The sequence below is a fragment of the Ammospiza nelsoni genome, chromosome 28 (assembly GCF_027579445.1).
Source record: "Ammospiza nelsoni isolate bAmmNel1 chromosome 28, bAmmNel1.pri, whole genome shotgun sequence".
In the NCBI taxonomy this organism is placed as follows: Eukaryota; Metazoa; Chordata; class Aves; order Passeriformes; family Passerellidae; genus Ammospiza; species Ammospiza nelsoni.
The window spans coordinates 4455624-4477037 of NC_080660.1; the positions used below are offsets into that span (position 1 = coordinate 4455624).

The window sequence follows — 21414 nt, forward strand, 5'->3', positions numbered from 1 at the left end:
CTCACGTAGGAGCTTGCCAAGTGAAGATTCCCCCCTTCTATGCCATGTGTCAATGTCATCTCCTCCCATTTTCGATTCATCACACTTCTACCTCCGCCCTCATCACCACCATTACTGTGCATACGCCACCACTTGTTTTGGTGGTCACACAAGTCTTTGGGGGTCGTCACTGATGAAGGCCTCTATTCTTCATCTATGTCCTTTAATTCACCTTTGGGTTACACATGCACATCAAGCCAGTACAATGAAAGCCAAAACTAACATATTACTGCATTTAAGCATTATTGGAAAAAAGGCTCCCAATATTACCAGTTAGATTGTGCCTGGGCCAGTCTGACCCTCGCTGCTGGGCCAAAGGCAGCAACTGCGGCGTGTCACCCCAGAGATACCTTGGCTAGCTGGTGGTTGCAGCTGGGCACTGAACAAGTCCAGGCTTGTTGGAACCCCGTTCACCTCAGGAGGAATAGCTTCAGGCGATGGTGAAGAGAAAAAGGAGAGGATTCCGCTGGAGGGTTTAATGTCCAGAGGTTTATTCCATGGTTACAGAGGTCTGAACGTGAGCAACTGCTCCAACAGAATCCCCGACCGCATGGTCTGATCACCTTTTTAAGCTCAGGGACAGGGGGAGGGGAGGTACAGGTGAGCACCCAACCAGGTGAGAGGGGCACGGTCTCAGGGGAAGATGACACCCAGACAGGCCAATGACCTCTGGGCATAGGGGCATCCTTTGAACTTGACCAACCACATGACGCTTTGCTGGAACGTTAAGCCTGATTGACAGGACTTACTCAGCATGGGGGCAAGGGGGAAGGGAGAGAGCATAGGCACACCTGGGAAAGTGACCTGGAAGGCCAAAAATGGGACAATACAGCACACCACAACAAAGCATCAAAGTTATAAATCTCTTACAGCTGGCATTTTCCTGGGACCCAACCAGATTGTTCCTTCTTTTTGGTAATTTTTAGTAACTGTTATCTCTTGCTTTTTCCTCCTGTCATTCAACATCTGCAGGGAGGGGGATGGAACCCCTCCTATCTCTTTCTTTTTTGGCATTACAACTTTTAAATTTTTTATCATTTTCAATTAGTAATTGCTGTATCAATATTGATTTTGATTTCAATTTTACAGCACGAATCATACCAATTTTCCACACATGGAATCCTTTGGTTTTCATTGCTTGTTAAGACTATAAAAAAAAATATTGTTGCTGGGTGATTCAGAATCAGCCCATGTGTGTTAAGTGTAGTCTACAGGGGATAAAGAGAAGGAAAAGAGAAGTACTAATACATCCTGATAAGTTGAGAAATGTAGATAGCATGAAGAATGAATAACACAAGAAGTAAAGATGGTATAAAAAGAGTCCACTAGAATGTAATTTAGCAGATGAGAAAGATTTGGTAGGAATCCTGGAGGGTAATTTTTCAAGGAAAGGTAATCTGATGAAATACTCTTACCCAATAGTAGGCTTGGTATCAATTAGAAAGTGGTGAAAAGTGACCCCCAATGGAACTTTATGATCCATTGTTACAGTTGATGTTATTTTTAAGACAAGAAGAAAAATGAGATCCAGTGATATATGCAGACATCTTTTTTACCCTGAAGAATAAACCTGAGTGTCAGAAAGAATATGGCTTTGATTTGGCCCCACAGGACCTTTAGTCCTAACTTTGGAAAGAGATAAGAGGCAGAAAAGAAAGAGATGTCATTCAGCATTCAGCATAAGGCAGAGATGTTTGAAATTGGCTCCAATGCACCAGGAAGATTGTGTTCTAGGTGTCCAAGACTTACAGCCGAGTTAGCCCAGGCCAGCATGGGTGCACTCCCCCTGAGGCAACCACTCTGTCCCCTGAATGAAAGCCAAATGGCAGTGAGGATGAGATGAATAATCCAGGTGAGGGGACAATTTCAGAGACCCCCAGTGAAAACCAACCTAAGGAATAAAACCAAGAAAGCTTTGCCTTTAGTCACCCCCTTAAGGCAAGTCTTGAGTCCCCCAGGAGAAGCCATGTGGGTGAACATCTGTTTTTCTACTAGTGACCTGAAGAGTTGGTGGGAAAAAGTTAAAATGGATAGAGAAAACCCTAGCAAAGTAGCAAAAAGATTGGAGTTCATAGTCAAGAGTCAAGAGCCAGAATGAGGTGATACTGATTTCATGTTGACAGAGCTAACTGAACCAGCAAAAGAGTTGGTGATCAAGGTAGCCAGAGCACGTGTGCAGGGACAAATTGCTAGTGGAGCCTCACAAGGTACAGTGGACCAGCTGTGTCCTATTGTAAGCTGTTGGGACCGGCGGGAGAAATGCAGCACGCAATATGAGTGATAAGCAAATCTCAAACTTTATTGATAGGTACACGTCTTTATATCAGTGTTAATGAATCTCATACATATTGCAAAAGTGAGCTCAGTATTGGTTAGTTACTTATCAGGCAACTATGCCTACTTCTGCCTTCTTGTGGATATTTTATTGAAACTTTTCTTTGTATTTCTGCCAAAGATGCTCTCCCCTATCCTACTGTTGCACCAAGGGCACCATATCCTTGCCTGTTATTGTACACTGACTACTGGCTTCTATGCTTGTCCCTTTCAAGCTTAACAAGTGGCATTATGTCGACGTGACCTTTCTCAGCTGACCAACTTTCCACAAAGCTCTCCACACTTCCCCCATTTTTCTGTTGAATAAGCATAGTCTGATTAAATGCAGCAGATATCATCCTTTGTACCATGTTCTGTAAGCACGTGCAAAAACATGGCAAAATTAACACTACTAACAGAGCTATAATGCCCACTATAATGCCAACTTTAACAACAGAACCTAACCATGATCCCAGGCCTAACGATGAGAGCCATCCATCAATACCGAAACCTGATTCTACCTGTAGGTTTCCAGTTAACCTTTGCAATTCAGCGAGCTGGGCATGGATGGACTGCGAATGGTCAGAAAGATTCATGCAACACATGCCTTCAAATTCTTCACAGCCATGGCCTTGTGCAAGTAAAAGAAAGTCGCAGCTCTATTTTTAAGCATTGCGTGAGGAATAGAATTAACATCAAGCAAAAGGCTAGCAAGTGCCAAAGAGGTGGCATTGGTTTGCTTTGCAAGCCAGCATCCCAACTTATTTAGGGTACCATGGGCACCTGCAGCTGCCACCCCTGGAGTCAGAAAGGATGCTGCAATTATGGCCCCTGGGAACCAAAATTTTACATCGTCCCTACAGTCAGCAGTAAATGCATGGATCATTCTCTTATGTCGACGATGGCGGCGGCTCATGTTTAATATCATGGACGTATTGGGAGTAAGCAGAGACAGCCGTCCAATTGTACATGGCCCAATGTACGTGCAGCATCGATGGGACACCAGGCCAAGCACGGTCCCCACAGATTAGGAAGTAACCTGCTGGCAGTTGAATAGGGTCATTTGATGAGATTGACACTTTCCCTGTAGTATAATTGCACCAAGCTGTTGCATTATGATACACAGCCATGCTGGAAGTTACAATAGTGAAATGGTTTTTTGCTGAAAGCTGGCTTCTATGGTTAAAATTAATACATGCATCTGCCATCACTGAACCTAACAGCTCCAATTCTTGGGGTTCCTGTGGTGCTATGGGGAAGTGAGAAACCCATTGGTCCCAATTATCTACACTTGTCTTAGGATTGTCAGTTTTGCAGGTGGGTACACCTGAGGGACATGGCCAGGGATCTGCTGGTAGCCCTACCAAGCAAGTTGTAAATGGATTACCAGGAGAAGATAATGACAGGCAAATAGCCTCCTGGTTAGTTAAGTTTGCCAGGGTGACCCAAATGTTAGTCTTAGGCTGAAGTGGGGCCCATGCATGATGAGTTTTCACTTCTCCGGCAGCACCTGCACTGTCTGCTAAGAGGGTGAGGATTAGCAAGGTAACAGCATAAAAGTGCCACATCACCCTGGTCTCCCCAGGTGCTGCTTTGAACCACCCAGACATTTGGGAGATAAACATGTTTCCCACAAGTCATTAAGAATGTCTCTTCTTTCCTTTCCCCTTCTTTCTCCTTCATCTGCCCAGATTTAACATCTTTAGGTCTCTCAGACAATTGTCCCACGCTTGGTTGGGATCTTGATCTGCAGAAATTGGACCTATTATACTTGTCTGTGAAAGGGGAATACCCTTACCACACTTAGTCTGTAAAATATGCAACTTGGACTGTCCCAAAGCATGTTTAACTAAATGCTGCATCTCCCACCTAAATCATGCAATAATTTCCTGTTCCGGTGACTCATACAACTGTAACCCTTGGCGGCCAGGTAATCCTGTAAAGGTCCAGAGTTCTGCTTGCCAGGAGCCCAACAGCCAATAAAATTCACAGCTCCTGCCCCACAAGTCAGGTAATTGAGTCTGATGTACCCACTTAGTTTGCTGACAACCCCCACAAAAAAACAATACCCATGCAGCACACTGTCTATTTTGACAATCAGTACAAGCTAGGTACCTAGGCCCTCTAAATTCAAATGTAGAAAGCGCTTGAAGCAGGCTTAGTATATAATCTAAGGATTTGCACCGATCAATCGCTCGGTAGATAGCCAAACTGCACTGTCCTTTCAGCTTGAGAAGTATTGGTCAAAGGATGATCAACAGCTTTGTCTCTACTTGCTGACGGTCTTCTGTGCTCAGCTGATGGAGTTCTGGTGGTTCCATCTAACACAGCTGCTCGGGTCCATTTAGCAGGTACCCATAAGGGTCCTGTAGGGGTAGAGACACAAAGATATCCTCGGCCCCAATATAACACCTTAGCAGGACCTTGCCATTGTCCTGTTTTGGGATCTCTGTTTTACCCAAAACATCTTGCTTTACACTTTCTTTCTCCTGTACATAGTGGCGAATTACAGCAGGAACCTTGCTTTCCCCAAAACACACACAAGTGACTTAAAACAAATAAACACCTTAATGGGCTTTCTTGCGGCTCTCTAATATCCTTGTATTTACCTAGATATCTTTTCAAGGTACCATTAGCTCTTTCTACGATTGCTTGCCCTGTCGGGGAATTAGGGATGCCTGTCACATGTTCCATTCCCCACATTTGCATAAACTGCTTTATTCTTTTGCTGCAGTAGGCAGGCCCGTTATCTGTCTTAATACACCGTGGCACTCCCATTACAGCAAAGCAGCTGCTGAGATGCCTCTCCTCTTGTCCAGCTTTCTCACCAGTCTGTGCTGTGGCCCATATAAAATTACTATAGGTGTCTGTAGTAACATGCACATACTTCATCCTGTCAAACTCAGCAACATGTGTGACATCCATTTGCCAGGTCTCATTTGTACTCAACCCTCTTGTGTTAACTCCCAGACCTAACCTGCAGCCCCCATTATGACGACTACATATGGGACAGGTTTTGACTATTGCCCATGCCTCGTTCATAGATATCTGAAATTCTCTATGGAGACCTTTTGCATTTTGGTGAAACATGGAATGTGACTCTCTGGCCATAGTCTGCCTGGGAATTGGAGTCATTTGTGTGATTGAGACTAGTTTATCTGCTCGCGCATTACCCTCTCCTAGACCAATATCCCATTTGTGACTTCTGATATGGATAACAGAAAAGGGATTTTTCTCAGCTTAATCACCCTCTGTAATTGAATAAACAGCTCATGTAACCTCCTGTTTTGAACATCTTTTATAGAGGCATCCTCTATTTGCTCACACACTCCTGCAACATACAAAGAATCTGTCACTATGTTGAAGGGCCCCAAAAAATGCATCATGGCCCATAGAACAGCCAATAGCTCCATTGTTTGTAAAGTATCCAACTCAGAAGCCTGGAGAATCTGATGGTGCCATTGTCCCTTTTCCTGCCAGGTCACTGCAGCAGTTCTTGATTTTCTTCCTGCATCCGTGTGGGCTGTTATAGCATCTGACAGGGGCTTCTGTGATCTTTTTGGGCATTGAATCCAACCCCACTGCCCTACCCAGTTCAATGGTATATTGGGAATATCACCAGTGGCAATCACACTTCCAGCTCCCAGCAGCATCTCTTGTAATTCCATACTGTTTATCAGGTACCATGTCAATGTATCTTTCTTCATTGGTATCCATATCTGATCAGGCTCCTTTCCCATAATCTGTAATGCCCGTTCACAACCCTTCTTTAGCAGGTCAGCCAAAATTTTGATTTTTTGAAGAAGGGTTTTATGCTGTTGAAGTGGAGGACATACCCATTCTAAGGCCCACGCCTCCCCCGTTTTTCTGTTTTTCTGAATAAGTGAACCCAATAAAAATTTAGTTTCACACCAAACTGTCAGCTGTATGGGGAGGTTAAGATCTTGTCTCCGGACACTGCCCTGTGTCACACAGTCCAATATCTGCTGAAGTGTCTTAACCTACTCAGAGGTTATATGGACAGGTTGTGCTGGGTCAGTCCCTTTTAGTAAAGGTCGAAGTTCATCTAACGACTCATTTGGAAAGCCCACAATAGGGCGCAGCCATTGCAGATGACCAAGTAACTTTTGAGCATCATGCAATGTATGTATTTTAATATTCAATTGCAATTTCTGGGGGGTAACAGCCTGATCAGAAGGTGTCCATCCCAAATATTTCCAAGGTGCAGATAATTGGATTTTTTCAGGAGCTACAACCAAGCCATGTAGTTCCAGGGCCTTATGTATTTCTTGAATTTGTTGACCTGCGAAAGGTTGCGGCTGCGCAAATAAAAAGATCATCCATGTAATGATAAATGGTCGTTTTGGCCCGGGCCTGTTGCAAAGGTTGTAAAGCATTGTCAACATACAGCTGACACAAGGGGGCGCTGTTGCGCATTACCTGTGGAAGAGTAAGCCATTCAAATCTCTTGTCTGTTTCTTCTTCCCTATTTAAAGCTGATAAGGTAAATGCAAACCTCCGAGTGTCTCGAGGGTGAAGAGCAATAGTAAAAAAGCAGTCCTTAAGATCCACAATTAACAGTGGCCAGTCCTGTGGCAACATGACTGGGTTAGGCAAACCTGTTTGTAAGGCGCCCATAGGCTCCATTTGTTCATTTACAGCCTGTAAATCTTGTAGTAAACAGTACTTTCCCGACTTCTTTTTAATAACAAAAATAGGGGTATTCCAGGGGCTTACTGACAACTGTAAATGACCCTGCTCATATTACTCTTGTACTAGTACATGTGCTTGTTCCAGATATTCCCTTTTTAATGGCCATTGCTTAACCCACACTGGTGTGTCCGTGTTCCAAATGAGTGGGATTGGGAAAGTCCATGCAGTGGCCATTAGCCCAAAGGGTACTCATTTGTCAGCACTACCCCCATTTGAGCTAAAATGTCCCGATCAGTGAGGCACTGCACAGTAGGGGGCAAAGGCATGACTGAGAAAACACTCCATAAAATTTTTCCGTTGATAATTTCTGATAACATGGGTGATTTTCTTCCAAGCGTTAAGCCTCCAACCCCGGTAACTGCTACTGTGGTTGGCTGTAACAGCCAGTTGTGGGGCCAGCAATCCAGGCTGATAATGCTGGAGTCTGCGCCAGTATCTAATAAACCTTCCAAGGTTTGCCTGTCACCGTGATACTCTATCAATACAGCACGTTTTGGCCGATTGTTTAAATTCATTGTTAACAGAGTAAGTCCTCCAGTGGAGCCAAAGCCCTGTTCCCCTCTGGACTGTGATTGATGAGGGGGTAATGTTTTAGTCATTTGTTACAATGGAACTAATTGAGCTATCCTCTGTCCTTTTTTGATTCGTATCGGTGGAAAAGGAGTATGTACCATAACAAAATTTCCCCAGTAAAATCAGCGTCTATTACCTCAGTTAAAACAAATAATCCCATCATGGTGGCTGATGAGTGCCCCAGAAGCAAAGCTCCCATAGGCTGTCCATCAATGATGATTGGTCCCTTTATTCCAGTCGGGACCTTTTCTGGTTGGGTGGTCATCAATGTTACCGCTACTGAGGCTGCCACGTCCAGCCCGAGGCTCCCGACGGTGGCTGGTTGAAGGGGGGCTGGGCTGAGGTGTTGACAGCTGCTACTTGTGTCTGGGTGCAGTGGCTGTTTGCGCTGGGCCTCCCGGTTCCCGAGTGGCGTCGGCAGGCTCCGGTATTGTGGGTATCCGAGCGACAACTGTGACACCAGATGCTAGCTGCTTGGCAGGCTCACCGGGTATGTCCCATGCCTCCGACCGGTAACATTTAAATTGGCCAGTAGATGGAGATCGTGGACTACTTGTTGCTGCTACTTGTAGGGGCGCAAGGGTGGCAAGGACTTGACTCTGCGATGCCGCTGCCTGCTCCTTCAGTCCTGTCCCTAGCTCTTTAATAGCTTCTACTAACATCGCCTGAGTCCCTACAGGCACATTTGCCATGCGTTCTAAAGCTTCTTCTATAGTCCAATTAGCTCTTAGGCTATTTAACACACTTTTCGTAGCCTCATTGCTATTTTGAAGTGAACACTGCTTCAATAGGGCCCCTTTCATGAAATCTGCCACTCCACATTGCTCGATAGCAGCGGCCACCTTATCTACAGAAGATCCAAACTATTCACCCCTTCCTTGCTTTATAGCCATGTATGAGGGAACCCTGCCTGGTTCTTTTATCCTGTCTATAGCTAGCCTCACCAGTCGCATAGCCTCTCGGCATTTATCAGGACCGATTAACGCTTGTGCTTCTGTTTGAGCAAAAGCCCCTGTGCCAAATAATTCATCTAAGGTTATCCCCTGTAAAGGGTCACCTAGTTGCCGTACCACTGCTATGCACTCCTGGCAGAGTGCTTGCCAATGTGCATTAAACAGAAGCTGCTGATGTTGAGTAAAATTAAGAGTTGCTATTCCTCTACAATCGGCTGGCAATAACACCTGGGTCCCCCAAATATAGCCAAACATTTGCTTTGTGGGCTCAGGGGTCACCCCAAACTGACTAACTGTGGTCCGTAACTGTGACAACAGTTTCCAATCTAGGGCAGTAATTGCTGCCTGTAATCCACCCCCGTCCAGAGGAGTATACACCACGGGGCAAGCCACTTCCATAGCTGCTGCCATAGCCTCACTATCCCCCGAATCCATGATCTCTTTTGCAACCGCTGCCCATGCCTTCCTCCGCTCTTGTGCAATGGCCCCCTCTAGGTCCCTCTCTGCCCCAGGGATCGGCTCATTGCTAGGAGAGGGAGTGGAGGGTCTGGCCAGGGCACAGGCGGTGCGGATGGTGCTGTTACGGGGGGTGAGTTGCTGCTTGAAGCAGGAGCCGATGTTGGTGGCAAGATAACTGTGGATGTCGCAGGGGGTAATGGGCAAATCTGACAATTCCCCATAACTTTTATTCTTACTATGAGCAGCAGTAGCTTGCTGTGCAGCCTTCTTTACTACCTGATATTGTACTAACTCATTATGCACCACTCGCCATAACTTTCCTTAACTTCTTTGCAGTTTTATCATCATCTAAAACCACCTCCCACAGCTTATCTCCATACTTTTGCCACTCACTTAATTTATGGACTGTATGAGGATTTTGAAAAAATCCCTGTGCATACCCGTAAATTAATAACCCATTAAGCTCTTTCTGAAAATCTATGCCCTTAACCTGTCTCTTTTTTAAAAAGCAAGTAAATAAATCATATGCTGATCGCCTTTCCATTTTAAACATCAGCGCTGTTGCAGCCCCACAAGGTCGAGGCAGCACGTATCGGCCGGGCTTTCCTTTGAAGTCACTCAGGGAGCGGCACCTCCCCCGTTTTCAGCGGTGCTTTTTCACCGTCCTTGCTGTGACAGGACCCAAACACCTTCACCGATCCCCCGTGGTCGCTGTTACCGATATCACGTCGTTGGGGTCACCATGTTTTTGCGGGAGAAATGCAGTATGCAATATGAGTGATCAGCAAATCTCAAACTTTATTGATAGGTACACATCTTTATGTTGGTGTTAATGAGGCTCATACATATTGCAAAGGCGAGCTCACTATTGGTTAGTTACTTATCAGCCAAGTACGCCTACTTCTGCATTCTTGTGGATATTTTATTGAAACTTTTCCTCATATTTCTGCCAAAGATGTTCTCCCCTATCCTGCTGTTGCACCAAGGGAACAATGTCCTTGCCTGTCATTGGACATTGACTACTGACTCCTCTAGGGCATGGAGACTGCTCCTGACCAGCACTGGACATTAGATTCAAGTACAGGAATCTGACAGAATGAATATTTCTAACCTGTTGCCTATTAAAATCACCTCAGAAGAGAAAACATGGATTGTAATTTTGAGATAATTCCTATATCAACCCACAGAAATTTGCATGTGGCAGAGAAGCATTTTAGTGGAGTGCAGACCCCCTGACCTCCTGCTAGCTCAATAAAAAGGCTTTTACAAGGCAATGCATTTGTCTGCTGATTTCTTTGAATTAGGGAGACCCCTCAGGACTGCTGAATCCTGAGGGAACACTGCTGGCCATCCCCTGTGTGTATCTGCAAAAGCTTCAAATCAGCCACCCCAGCTTCCGGGGCCTCTTTTGGCCAGCATCCTGATGTGGATGCAGGGCTGCTGCCAGGCACTGCTGGGACCCAGTGGGTCAGGACCAGCTGTCTCGTGTCCACGGAGCAGCCCTGACACAGCCAGGGCCATCCCGAAAGCCGACAAATGCTCATGGGTCAGCAGAGAGGAACAAGGAGCACTGGGCTGCTCTCAGGGTATCTCAGCATGGTGCTCCAGTGGGAGGAGCAGGCTGGCTACCCACATTCAGGGCATCCCCTGCATCAAAAGGATGGGCATTTTGTCCTTTTCATCCCTCCAGCCCATAACCAGGCCTGACATCTCCTCTTCTGGGGTGGAGTTTTTCCAGTTACAGTCAAATTCCCACCAGTTAAACCATAAAGTTTCCTTCATTGTCTGCTCTTCATGATCTTGTTGACATGCACAACAGTGGACCAAATATGGCAGGGCCTTAGACAGGACTTTGGTCCTGACACACAGGCTCCTTGTCCTTCTGCTTGCCTTTAGTGTGCTCAACAAGATTGTGGAACTGCACAGTGCTGTGGAACTGCGACTTCAGCACAGGAACCTTTCCAGCCTGACCTGCCCTCGTTCCTCTGGGTCTGTGGGAGAGAATGGCAGCAGGGGCCAGTGTGTCCCAGGGCCCCGGATGTGCTTCAGCTCCACAGGGATGCAGGCAAAGTGAAGAAGCCAAACTGTTTATTAATGGAAGGCGAAGCAAAGGGAGGAGTGGGGAGGGAAGAAAGGGGACGGGCAGTGTCTGAGGGCTGGGGGGAGGCACGGAGTTGTCAACAGGCAGGGAGAAGGCAGGAGCTATTGGAGCTTCCCATAGGCTCAGCTGTGCCAATCATCAGCTGTGCTTGAAGCTCCAGCTGGTCTATTCTGTCTCTTCTGGCCTCTCAAGGTGATCTCCTCTTCCACGGTGTTTTTAGGACTTTTGGGAGCAATGGTTCTTCTGAGCCACCAGATAAACGTAGTTCTGCAGATCTCTCAGTGATTCTCTGCTGAACGACTATGTTCATTTGGGAAGGACTGTCATCTCTTCTCAGGCCTTGAAGGGCTGGAAGAGAGATGAGCAGAGGCACAGTCAGAATCTGGATCTGCAGGTAGCCAAGGAGGCCTTCCTGCCAGGGCCATACCTCCCACCTCTTGCCATGGACAGGAGGCAGCAGGAGACAATGGGATCAGCCAGAAGGTGCTGGCCACAAATGTCACCCACACAGGTCCTGTCCCTGAGATCTCTCTGTGCTTGTCCACACAGGGAGCTAAGCCTGTCGCAGCCAGGGCAGGACTTGCACTTCCCCCAGTGGCAGCCCCCGCTGTCAGCCCGCTGCCCGCACTCACCCTCATTGAGGAGCTGGAGCTCTTCCTTCCAGCCCATCGTGACCATCCCGGCCATGCCTGTGAACACAGAGCCTGTCACGGCCCCAGCGGCACAGCTCCCTGCCAGCGGCGCTGCCGGCGCTGTGGCCACACGGGCTGCTGGCCAGGCAGAGCTCAGCCCGGGCCCTTGCCGCTCGCTGCTGCCCCACGGCACGGCTGCCAGAGGGCGGCAGCAGCAATGCCCAGGCCAGGCGGGGCTCCACGGCGCCGGGCCGGGCTGGCGCTGCCGGGGCAGCAGGCGGGGCCGGGGCCGAGCTGCGGCGGGCCGGGGAGGGAGCCCGGGCTCGGGACTCACCCATGATGATCCTGACGGCCGCCGCTCGCAGGGGCTCCTGTGGGCTATCCAGGAAGCGCAGGGCCCGGCGCAGGTGCTCGGCCGCTCGGCTCCTGTCCTCTGCCAGCTGGAGAGAGTTGGCGCGGGCTCAGCTCCTGGGCCGGGCGCTGCCTGCGCCCATCGCCAGCCTCGCCTGCCCGCACAGCCCTGAGGCGCGGCCAGCAGCCGCTGGCCAAGGGCTCCCGAAGGGAGGGGGCAGAGGGCCGAATGCTGCCCGGGGAGCCGCGGTGCCGGCCCGCAGCCCCGCCGGGCCGGGGCTGCATGGGCACCCGACTCAGGCCCACGGGAGCCTGGAGAAGAGCCCGCGCGGCCTCTGGGTGCAGCAGCGGGCACAACTGCCAGCCCCGCACAATGAGCACCGCCCTCAGGGACCTTCTCCAGGCTGAGCCTGAGGCTTCCAGGCCCTCCTTACCAGGACCTCGGTGAACTCTGACAGCTGCCCCTTCTTCACCAGCTGCTTGAGCTTCCTCCTCTTCAGGAACCTTGCCACACGAAGCAGCGTTTCCCAAGAGGCCTAGAGGGCAGCAGAGACCCAGAGATGGCCCCACAGGCCAAGGCACAGGACCCACATCCCTGTGCCAAGTCCTGCAGGAGGCTGCAGTGAATGAGATGCCAGGGCAGGAGGCAGCCGAGCCCCCTCCCCGAGATCCACCAGCATCACACAAAACCTCACCTTTGCCACACACTGGTTCTCATCATGGCAGTGGAAGAAGAGTGGAAGGAGGCTTTGGCTCAGAATCTTTGCAAGGGGCTTTTTTCCCTCATCCACTACCAAGTCCATCACCCTGATCAAGAGCTGAAGGGAGAGTACTTGCACATAGCTGTTGTCCTGGAGGAATGGAAGAGGATGGGGCCTTTAGAACAATTACTCCAGGCTCACCTAGGCAAAGTTTCTGGGCAGCAGCCAGTTCCTGCAACTGGGGACACAGAGCCTTACATGGTCAAAGAGCAGCAGCAGTGCCTCAGCCAGTTTTGGGGCAGTGGTGCTGGATACCAGGATGTCTGCCTGGAGCACATTTGTGAACACATGGATGGACATGCTGACCACCTCTCCATCGGCATCACCCAGCAGCTCCAGAAGGCTTGGAGACAGACTGCACATTCTGCTGGCCTGTGTGGAACACAAGGCTGTGCTGCAAAGCTATGGAGGGCTGCACCGCCAACACTGCCCTGGCACTGCAAGCCCACCCTGCTGCTGCAGAACCCACAAAGGCCTGATGCCAAGCACTGGGGCAGGTGAGGCAGGAGAGCTGAGAGCAGCTGCCTCAGCTCCTGAAGCCCTGCACGCCCAAGGGGCTGCTTTCCTCAGCGCAGCTTCAGCCACAGCCCCCTTCTTACCATCGCGGGATCCTTGCTGAGCACCACGAGTCCTCTGAGTGCCAGGTGACACCGCTCCCTGCACTCCATCTGCAGGCAACTTGACATGATCTTCACAAGAGTGCGAGCACATTCCCTCAGGTCCAGGCACTCGAGGACCTGAAAGGCACAGGGCAGTGACAGGGGAGCCATCCAGCAGGAGCCCAGAAGTGCACAGGGCTGGGCCCAGGCAGCAGCACAGGGCATGGGCACCGTCCCAGGCAGCTGTGGCAGCTGAGGGCACAGAGCTGGGAGGCAGCTCAGCAAGGCAGCGCTGGCCGCCAGGCTCACCTCCACAAGGAATGCCAGCAAGGGCAGATCCCACCTTGGCTTTTCACTGCTGAGCAGCAGGAGAAGGCAATATGCGACATGGGAACACAGGGGGGTCGAGTCATAACGCATCTCCCTGGCAGGGGGAAAAAAGGAGACCCTGAGGTGGGGGGCAAACCTCTCCCAGGACTGACTCAGAGAGGTCTGGTCTTTCCCCCGCATCCCTGGAATGGATGTGGGTGCTCTGGGAAGTGGCCCCTTCTGGGCACTCTCCTCTCCCAGCCTTTTTCAGGCTCCTTGGCCGTCCCTCAGTGACGAGGCTCCGTGGCCCATGACCACAGGGACTGTGTGGAGCACAGGGCACAAATGCCGGGGGCAGTGGGGAGAAGGGGGTCTCACCTGGCCAGCAGACCCATGGCATAGTGCTGGGTGTCAGCACACAGCAGCGTGTCCCAGCCACACTTGCGCTCCATAGACATCACCACGTGGTCACACTGCAGCATGTAGAGCAGAACCTTCATGGCCTGCACTGCAAACCTGTGTGCAGAGCAAAGGCCAGGTCACACTGGGAGCGCTGGCACTGGCCACAAGGGCATGGAAAGGACAGGAGGACTGGGACCTGTTAAGCTTGATGGGAAGGCGGTGTTCCTCCTGGCATGCTCTCCAGAAGGTATCAACTTCCTCTAGTGGCATCTGCTGTGTAGTGATGACAATATGAAAGAGCAGTGCCACAAACAGTTGCTCAGAATAAGGGATCATGGCCTTTTTGCACTCAGGCACCTGGACAGTCACCCAGAGCACCAGAGCTGCCTGCAAAAGAAGCAGCCCAAGACAGCGCTCAGTGCCAAGGCATCCATGGGGCAGGGCCCAACGGCAGATGCAGGAGGGGCAGCAGGCTTGGTGCCCCCTGAGCCTGCCCCTAGACCAGGTTTCAGCCCAGTGACTCCGGCACCGAAAGGACTGAGAGCTACTGGAGAGGCGACCTGGGGGTGAGCATGGGCCCAGAAACTCACAGCCAGGGCAAAAACGTCGCTGTCGTCCCCATCAGAGGTGCATGCGCTGTGCAGTGGCCAATCCTCCATTACACGGACCAGTGTTGGACGCACTCTCTCCATTGTTAGTTGTGACGAGCCAATGGTTCTCCATATGATTGCAGCAGCCCTGTGGGATCAGATCTCTGTGTCAGGGGCATCTCAGTCACAGTACCTTGCCCTATGCAGCTGTGGGAGTGCAGGTGAAAGAACCCCAGTGCCCTGAGGGGCAGGGGGGGAGCATTGGCAGCAGGCTTGGGAAACAGAAGGGCCCGAGGGTCCTGGACCTCTGTGCGTGTCTGGCAGAGCCCATAGCACAGGCTGTGCAGGGCCATGGGCCGTAAAGGCTGGTGAGCCCTGAGCTCTCCAGGCACGTGGGCCCCGTACCTGTCACATGTTGGGGCACAGCGCAGGAGGGTGAGCACCACGTCAGCAGGCTGTTCTTCTGCCAGCCTCACAATGTCCCTTTGCAGCCTGGCATCCACAGTGCCCTGGGACAGTAGAGTCTGGTGGATGTTTCTTACGGTGGCTGGCACCTGGAGGAGGCATGGGGTAGATTTTGAGTGCTCTCCTTGGGAGCAACTTCCTCAGCTTCCCCCAAGAAGTGCTTCCCTTCCCGCCACACTGTGCTGGCCTCAAAGGCTGAGGGGGCCCAGTGACCATGCCTTGAGGGGACACACAATCCTGGCAATCCTCCAGGCCTGGCCCCAGGCTGCTTACCTGCTGCTGAGAAGGAACAGCACTCTCCTCGAAAAAATCCTTAGTGGGAGCATGAATCCCAGTGAGAGTGGGCCTGGTGCCAGTATTTGAGATGCCGTCAGTCTCTGCAGTGTTGGTGTTTATGACGGCCACATCCTCAGACACTGCCTTGTCCGCCTTTGCGCTGTCCTCATTCATTGCAGCCTCAGAGTTTTGTGAGCACTCAGCCGAATCTGGGCTGACATCAGGCTCTGACTGGAGCTCGGTCAGCCCTGAGTCAGGCTGGGCTGGGCCCTCAGCTGCTGTGGTGCCGCACTTTCTACGTCGTCGGATGCCCAGGAATTTCCGGAACACCTGCAGGAGAATAAAGGGCAGGGAAGCCAGGGATGCTCCGTGGCATGCTCCAAGCGTGGTGCTGGGCTGAGCAGGGACAGCAGGCCCAGCCCAGGTGGGGGTGGCTGCAGGTACCTTCAGGGTTTGGCGCAAGCAGCCACGGCTGGACTTCTGCTCTTGTGTCTTGTCCAGGGCTGCATCTGGAAAAGAGCGAGCGCAGCCAGAGCTGAGGGGCTGCGGGAGAGCCTGGAGAAGACAGCCCAGCCCTGCACTTGCAGGCAGGGAGAGCCCCAGCATGACCCAAGGGATAGAGCACGGCCATTGTGGGGTGTCTGTCCTGCCCCTGTTTCATCCTGTCCATGGGCATTTCCCCAGGGGATGGGATGGGATGGGATGGGATGGGATGGGATGGGATGGGATGGGATGGGATGGGATGGGATGGGATGGGATGTGGCCAAACTGGCTGTACCCATCAGCCCTGTGGCCCAGCTCTGCTACCCACCATCCTGCAGTGTCTGGATCTGCTCTGGATCTTGAGGCTGTTGTGCTGCGGCAGCTCCAGGGCTTCTCTTTTTTTTCCCCCTGAACACTTTCAACATGCCGGGGAATCTGGCTGCCATGTCAGAGTCTGTTCTTGAGGGCACCTTAAAAAGAGATGCCTCAGGATATCGTCAAGTCAACAATTGCAGTTGTGCCCTCAAGGCACCTGCAACAGGGAAGCCTCAGGAAGGCTGCAGGACAGGAAGCCCTGCACTCTGGTCTTGAGGGCTCCTGCCACAATGACAGGAAGCTCCTCCTAAGTGATTCAGGTGACCAAATCCCACGGTCGATGGCACTGGCCGCAGGAATGGCAGATGCCTCGGAAAAGCTCCGAGTCACAGAGTCCCGCAGTCTGGCCTCGAGCTCAGCTGCAGGAATAACGCTGTGGAAAAGCTCCGGGAGAGACAGAAACGAGTGTGCTGTGTGGGGGCTCCTCACAGCACTGCTCTGTCCTGTTCTGTCCCGTTGGCTGTTCTGAGCACCCGGGCAAGCTTCTATTTCCCACGTGTCACAAAGGTCCCTTGGACACCGGGTTCCATTCCATGCAACGGTGACTGTGCTGCAGCTTGCCACCCAGGGCCGTTGCACAACTGCCACCTGCCCTGGGGCCGCCCCCAGCCCAGCCAAAGTGGCCCAGGCTGGAAGGAATCCCTGGACCCAGGTGACTAAGGCAGCCCCACAGGATCTCTTGGAACTGCTCAAAACATCAGCAAATGCTGCCCTGCTCTGTGGGCTCAGGGCATTTAAGAATCCTCACTTCAGGAAAGCTTTACTTCCCATTGCTCAACTCAAGTAGTTGCAAAATTTGCAAACTTCTCCAATTAATAGCCATGGCCAGAGAATGGGAATGGTTTGGAAGTTTGTTCCCATCTCAAAGCAGCAACTCATTTGCCTTAACATCATCCACTGGAAGTCACTTTACAAAACATAACACTACACAGAGCCAAAAAGAAGGCCATTTTTTGATTTGCAAATGGATTTTGAAGAAGGGATTATAATCTCCTAATTCTCTTAAGAACTAAACGCTGTCAAGGAGTGAAAGACCTCTCAGTGTTACAAGAGTAACCAGAACAAATGAGTAGATGGCAAAAGGGCTAATCCTCTCCCAGTACAGATATCTAAGTGGCCGATAAAGTACAACTCTCCCTTCTTGTTCCCTGCAGGAGAAACAGCACCAGTAAAAAATAATGGTCACAGATATTCTTTCTGCCCTCCATAACCAGAGCTGTGCTAAAGCACAGATGCTGCCATCAAACTGACTCAAATTCCAGGCCAGACCTCTCACCTTCCAGACAACTCCTTCCCCAGCACGCCCCCCAACAACCACCCCTAAACGCCCCCACAGAAGCCCTCAACTCCCCGCCAGGAGCCCCAGCTGTGCCCGTCCCTCCACAGAGCTTTCCCAGCCTCCAGCAGAGCCCCTGGTTCCCTGCACGTGCCGTGGGATGGCACTCAGGAGGATCTGCTCCAAGGCCTTCTCTGGCTTGGAGCAAAGCCAGGCTGCCAGGCCTGTAGTTCCTGGATCATCCTTGCCAGCGAGCCTTCCTGTGCACGGCTGCTCCATGGGCACATCTGCGCTCAGCTGGGACTTCTCCACTCAACCAGGGCTGCCGGGAAAGGATCCAGAGCAGCCTGGCAAGCTCTTTCTCCAGCTCTCTCTTCACTCTTGGGGGAGGTAGAACATCCCACAGGAAAGCAACTGGTGCCACAAGGAGGGGGTGGCATCAGGCAGCTCAGGACTGATGAGATGCCCCTCAGGACTGCTGTATCCTGAGGGAACACTGCTGGCCATGCCCTGTGTGTATCTGTAAAAGCTTCAAATCAGCTGCCTCAGCTTCCAGGGCCTCTCTTGGCCAGCACCCTGACGTGGATGCAGGGCTGCTGCCAGGCACTGCTGGGACCCAGCAGGACAGGACTGGCTGTCTTGTGTCCATGGAGCAGCCCTGACACAGCCAGGGCCATCCCGAAAGCCGACAAATGCTCATGGGTCAGCAGAGAGGAACAAGGAGCACTGGGCTGCTCTCAGGGTGTCTCAGCTGGGCTCACTCCCCCACACGTCTCCATTTTAAGTCTGGCTGATGCCAAGCTGCCAGAAAGGTCTGCCTTGTTCTCTCCAAGATGCACAGGGAGACCCTATGAGCAGGACACTTTGGGAGGCCTTTTCTGAGGGCAGGGACACACCAAGATCAGCCAAGACTCTCCACGCTGCCTGGCCCACACATCCCATCTCTGTGCTGGCCCTGGGCCACAGCAGTTCCCACCAAGCAGGAGGCAAATGCTTATTTGCCATGAGTTGAAACACAGCACACAGGAAAGATGTGAAAGGTGTGTGTGTAAAGGCCTTTTAATTCACAGCTCTCACTGAGAGCTTTAGGGCTCATGGCTGGATAGAGATGCTCCTGCTCACACCTCTGTCCAAAGAGGGTAACACATCCTGCTGCAGGTGCTTGGGTTGATTTCCACAGGTCCAGGCAGATGCCAAACCTGCTCTTCATTGCCTTCTCCCTGCCCCTCTGCCAAGGGCAATGGGCCTTAAGGACTGAAAGGAGCACAGAGAGCCAAAGGGGGACACTCGCACTTGCCTCACTGGGAAGCTCCCTGGGAGGCACTTTCCTTGAGAAGCAAGCCCCTTTCCTCCAAAGGTGTTTCCCCAAATGCGCAGCTTTCCTGGGGAACATCAACACACACTTAAGAAACACTGGCAAGGCTGAATGACTTCAGGTCCTTTCAGGACAGGCACTCCAGCTCTAGCTTGTATTCCCTCAAGTGAGTTTCCAGGGGCAGGTTCAGACGTGCAGCCCCAGGCCCTCTACAAACACAAGCTGCCTGCTGCCTCTTCACCTGCCTCAGCTCCTGCCTGCGCTCACAGCACCAAAACCAGGCTTTTCCTGGCCAGGGACCAGAGCCCTGTTCCTGCAGGATGCTCTTGCCAGCACCTTTAAGGACTCTGTGCTGTGCACACAGGGCTTTTCATGCCCGCTCCCAACAGGCTTTGGAACACAGAGCACAACTTGGCTGGCTCTGCCACCAGCACAGCCCAAACACAGGCGGAGGAAGAAGCAGCAGGGGCTGTTTTGTGGCCATGCCCCAGAGAGACTGGAAGGGTGCCCTCCCTCTGCTCTCCCTTGATTGGCTTTCTGCCTGGGTCTGAGCCTGGGGCTGCCATTCCTCACTTGTGGGGAGCAGAAGCACAGCCGGGATCCCGGCACTGCCTGACAGCGCTCTGGGCACTGGCTGTTGCAGTGAGGGTGGCTGTGACAAACCTTTGGGTCCCCTGACTTCAGGGTGAACGTGGTGCAAAATAGGAGAGAAGGAGGGGGAACCATGGAGTGCCCAACAAGGAAACGACTTTTAATGGGAAATAAAAATGGGAACTATGCTCAGGAACAGAACACAACATAGGGAGAAGCTCCGAGGGTCAGAAACAAGGAAGAAATAATAGTATATAGTCTTGAAGATGAACATTCTAGAAACCATACTATATATGGAACATATGTAACCAGTAGGGGAGTGGGACTTGGACTAATTAACATAACTACTCCAAAGGTTCTTAGGAGGCGATCTGAGGCTTGCCCTGATTTAGATGAATGGTTCCCAGACCTTGAAGATCAGGCTTGGTTTGTTTGGTGTGAAGTCAGCTGACCCTATGTCTTAGTTGGGTTGACTCCCACATCTTACTTTTTTCTTGTAAAGCTAGAAATAAAAGTGAAGGAATCTTGTAGAATAGACACTGCATTTCTTGCAGTTAGGAGAAAAAAATGCAACTTTATGGTCTCATTTTTCAATGGAACACTTCTGAAAAAGATCCTTTGTTAATCACACAGTGGGTTTTTCTTCCTTATAGGTCTCTTATGGTTGTAAAATTCAATTTTTACAACCATGGAGATGACAGCTGAAATCATAGTTAGAGCCAGAACGAGATTGCTAACTATGGCAGGCCAAGATTTTGTAATTATTTATTTACCAGTGAAAAGGGTTGATTGGGCTTTGCAAAATTGAGACTTGCAAATTGCATCGCTAAATTATTCAGGTGTTTGTTCTATTCATTACCCAGGCCACAAATTGTGACAAGCTAAATTAAGTTTTAGAGAAAAACCCATGCTAAGTGAAGAGCCTTTAAGTGCTATAACCCTCCTCACTGATGGAGCAGGGAAAACACACAAATCAGTAATAGTATGGCAAAATCAAACAACCAAAACATGGGAGTCAGATGTCCCTACAATAGAGGGCTCTCCTCAGATTGTTGAACTGGCTGCAGTAGTTTAGAGCGTTTCAGCTCTTTTCAGAACTTTTGAATTTAATTAAGGATTTATCTTGTGTTGCTAGTATTGTTAAAAGAATAGAAGGATCAGTTTTAAAGGATGTTACAAATGATATTGTTGGCTTTCATATCTTTCTACAATTTTGACGCTCAGAACTAACCAATATTTTGTCTCTCATATCAGGGCTCATTCCTCGCTAACAGGATTCATGGCAGAAGGAAATGTGAGAGCCGACAAACTGACAATGGTTTTTTCAAACACTTTGCCAAACATTTTGAAGAAGCAAAACTGAGTCATGCTTTTTTCCATCAAAATGCACAAGCACTGGTGCCAATGTTTGGCACAAGCATGATCAGCACAGATCAAAACTGCACCTTCTGGCAGCTGCAAAGGCACATGAGAGGCACAGACGTCAGGAATTTTCAATCTTGCCATTTACCTTCCAAATTCTCATGGAATAACGGCATTCCAGGCATTGGGAATTTTGAATGCTCCAGCTTCTCTCCCCAATTCCCATGGAATAATGGCTTTCCGGCCATGAGGAATTTTGAATGCTCCAGCTCTCCCTCCAGATTCCCATGGAATAATGGCATTCCAGGCATCAAACCCTGCAGTTCTCCTCAAAAATTCCCCCCAAAACTATGGAACAATGGCATTCCAGGCATTGGAATTTTTGAATGCTCCAGCTGCCCTCCGAAATGCCCATGGAATAATGGCATTCAAACTGTTGGGAATTTTAAATCCTCCAGCTCCCCTCCCAAATTCAC

At 50.6% G+C, this 21414-nt stretch overlaps 1 long non-coding RNA gene across 1 annotated transcript; it reads right to left on the reverse strand.

Annotated features, from left to right (window-relative positions):
- Positions 1-11086: 11086 nt before the first annotated feature.
- On the reverse strand, positions 11087-12666 carry LOC132085085 (uncharacterized). The gene is made up of 4 exons (XR_009420141.1): positions 12569-12666; positions 12118-12223; positions 11784-11840; positions 11087-11499 (listed from the first exon to the last, which is right to left on the reverse strand). It is a non-coding gene; the product is annotated as an uncharacterized LOC132085085 (long non-coding RNA).
- Between the last annotated feature and the right edge of the window lie 8748 nt (positions 12667-21414).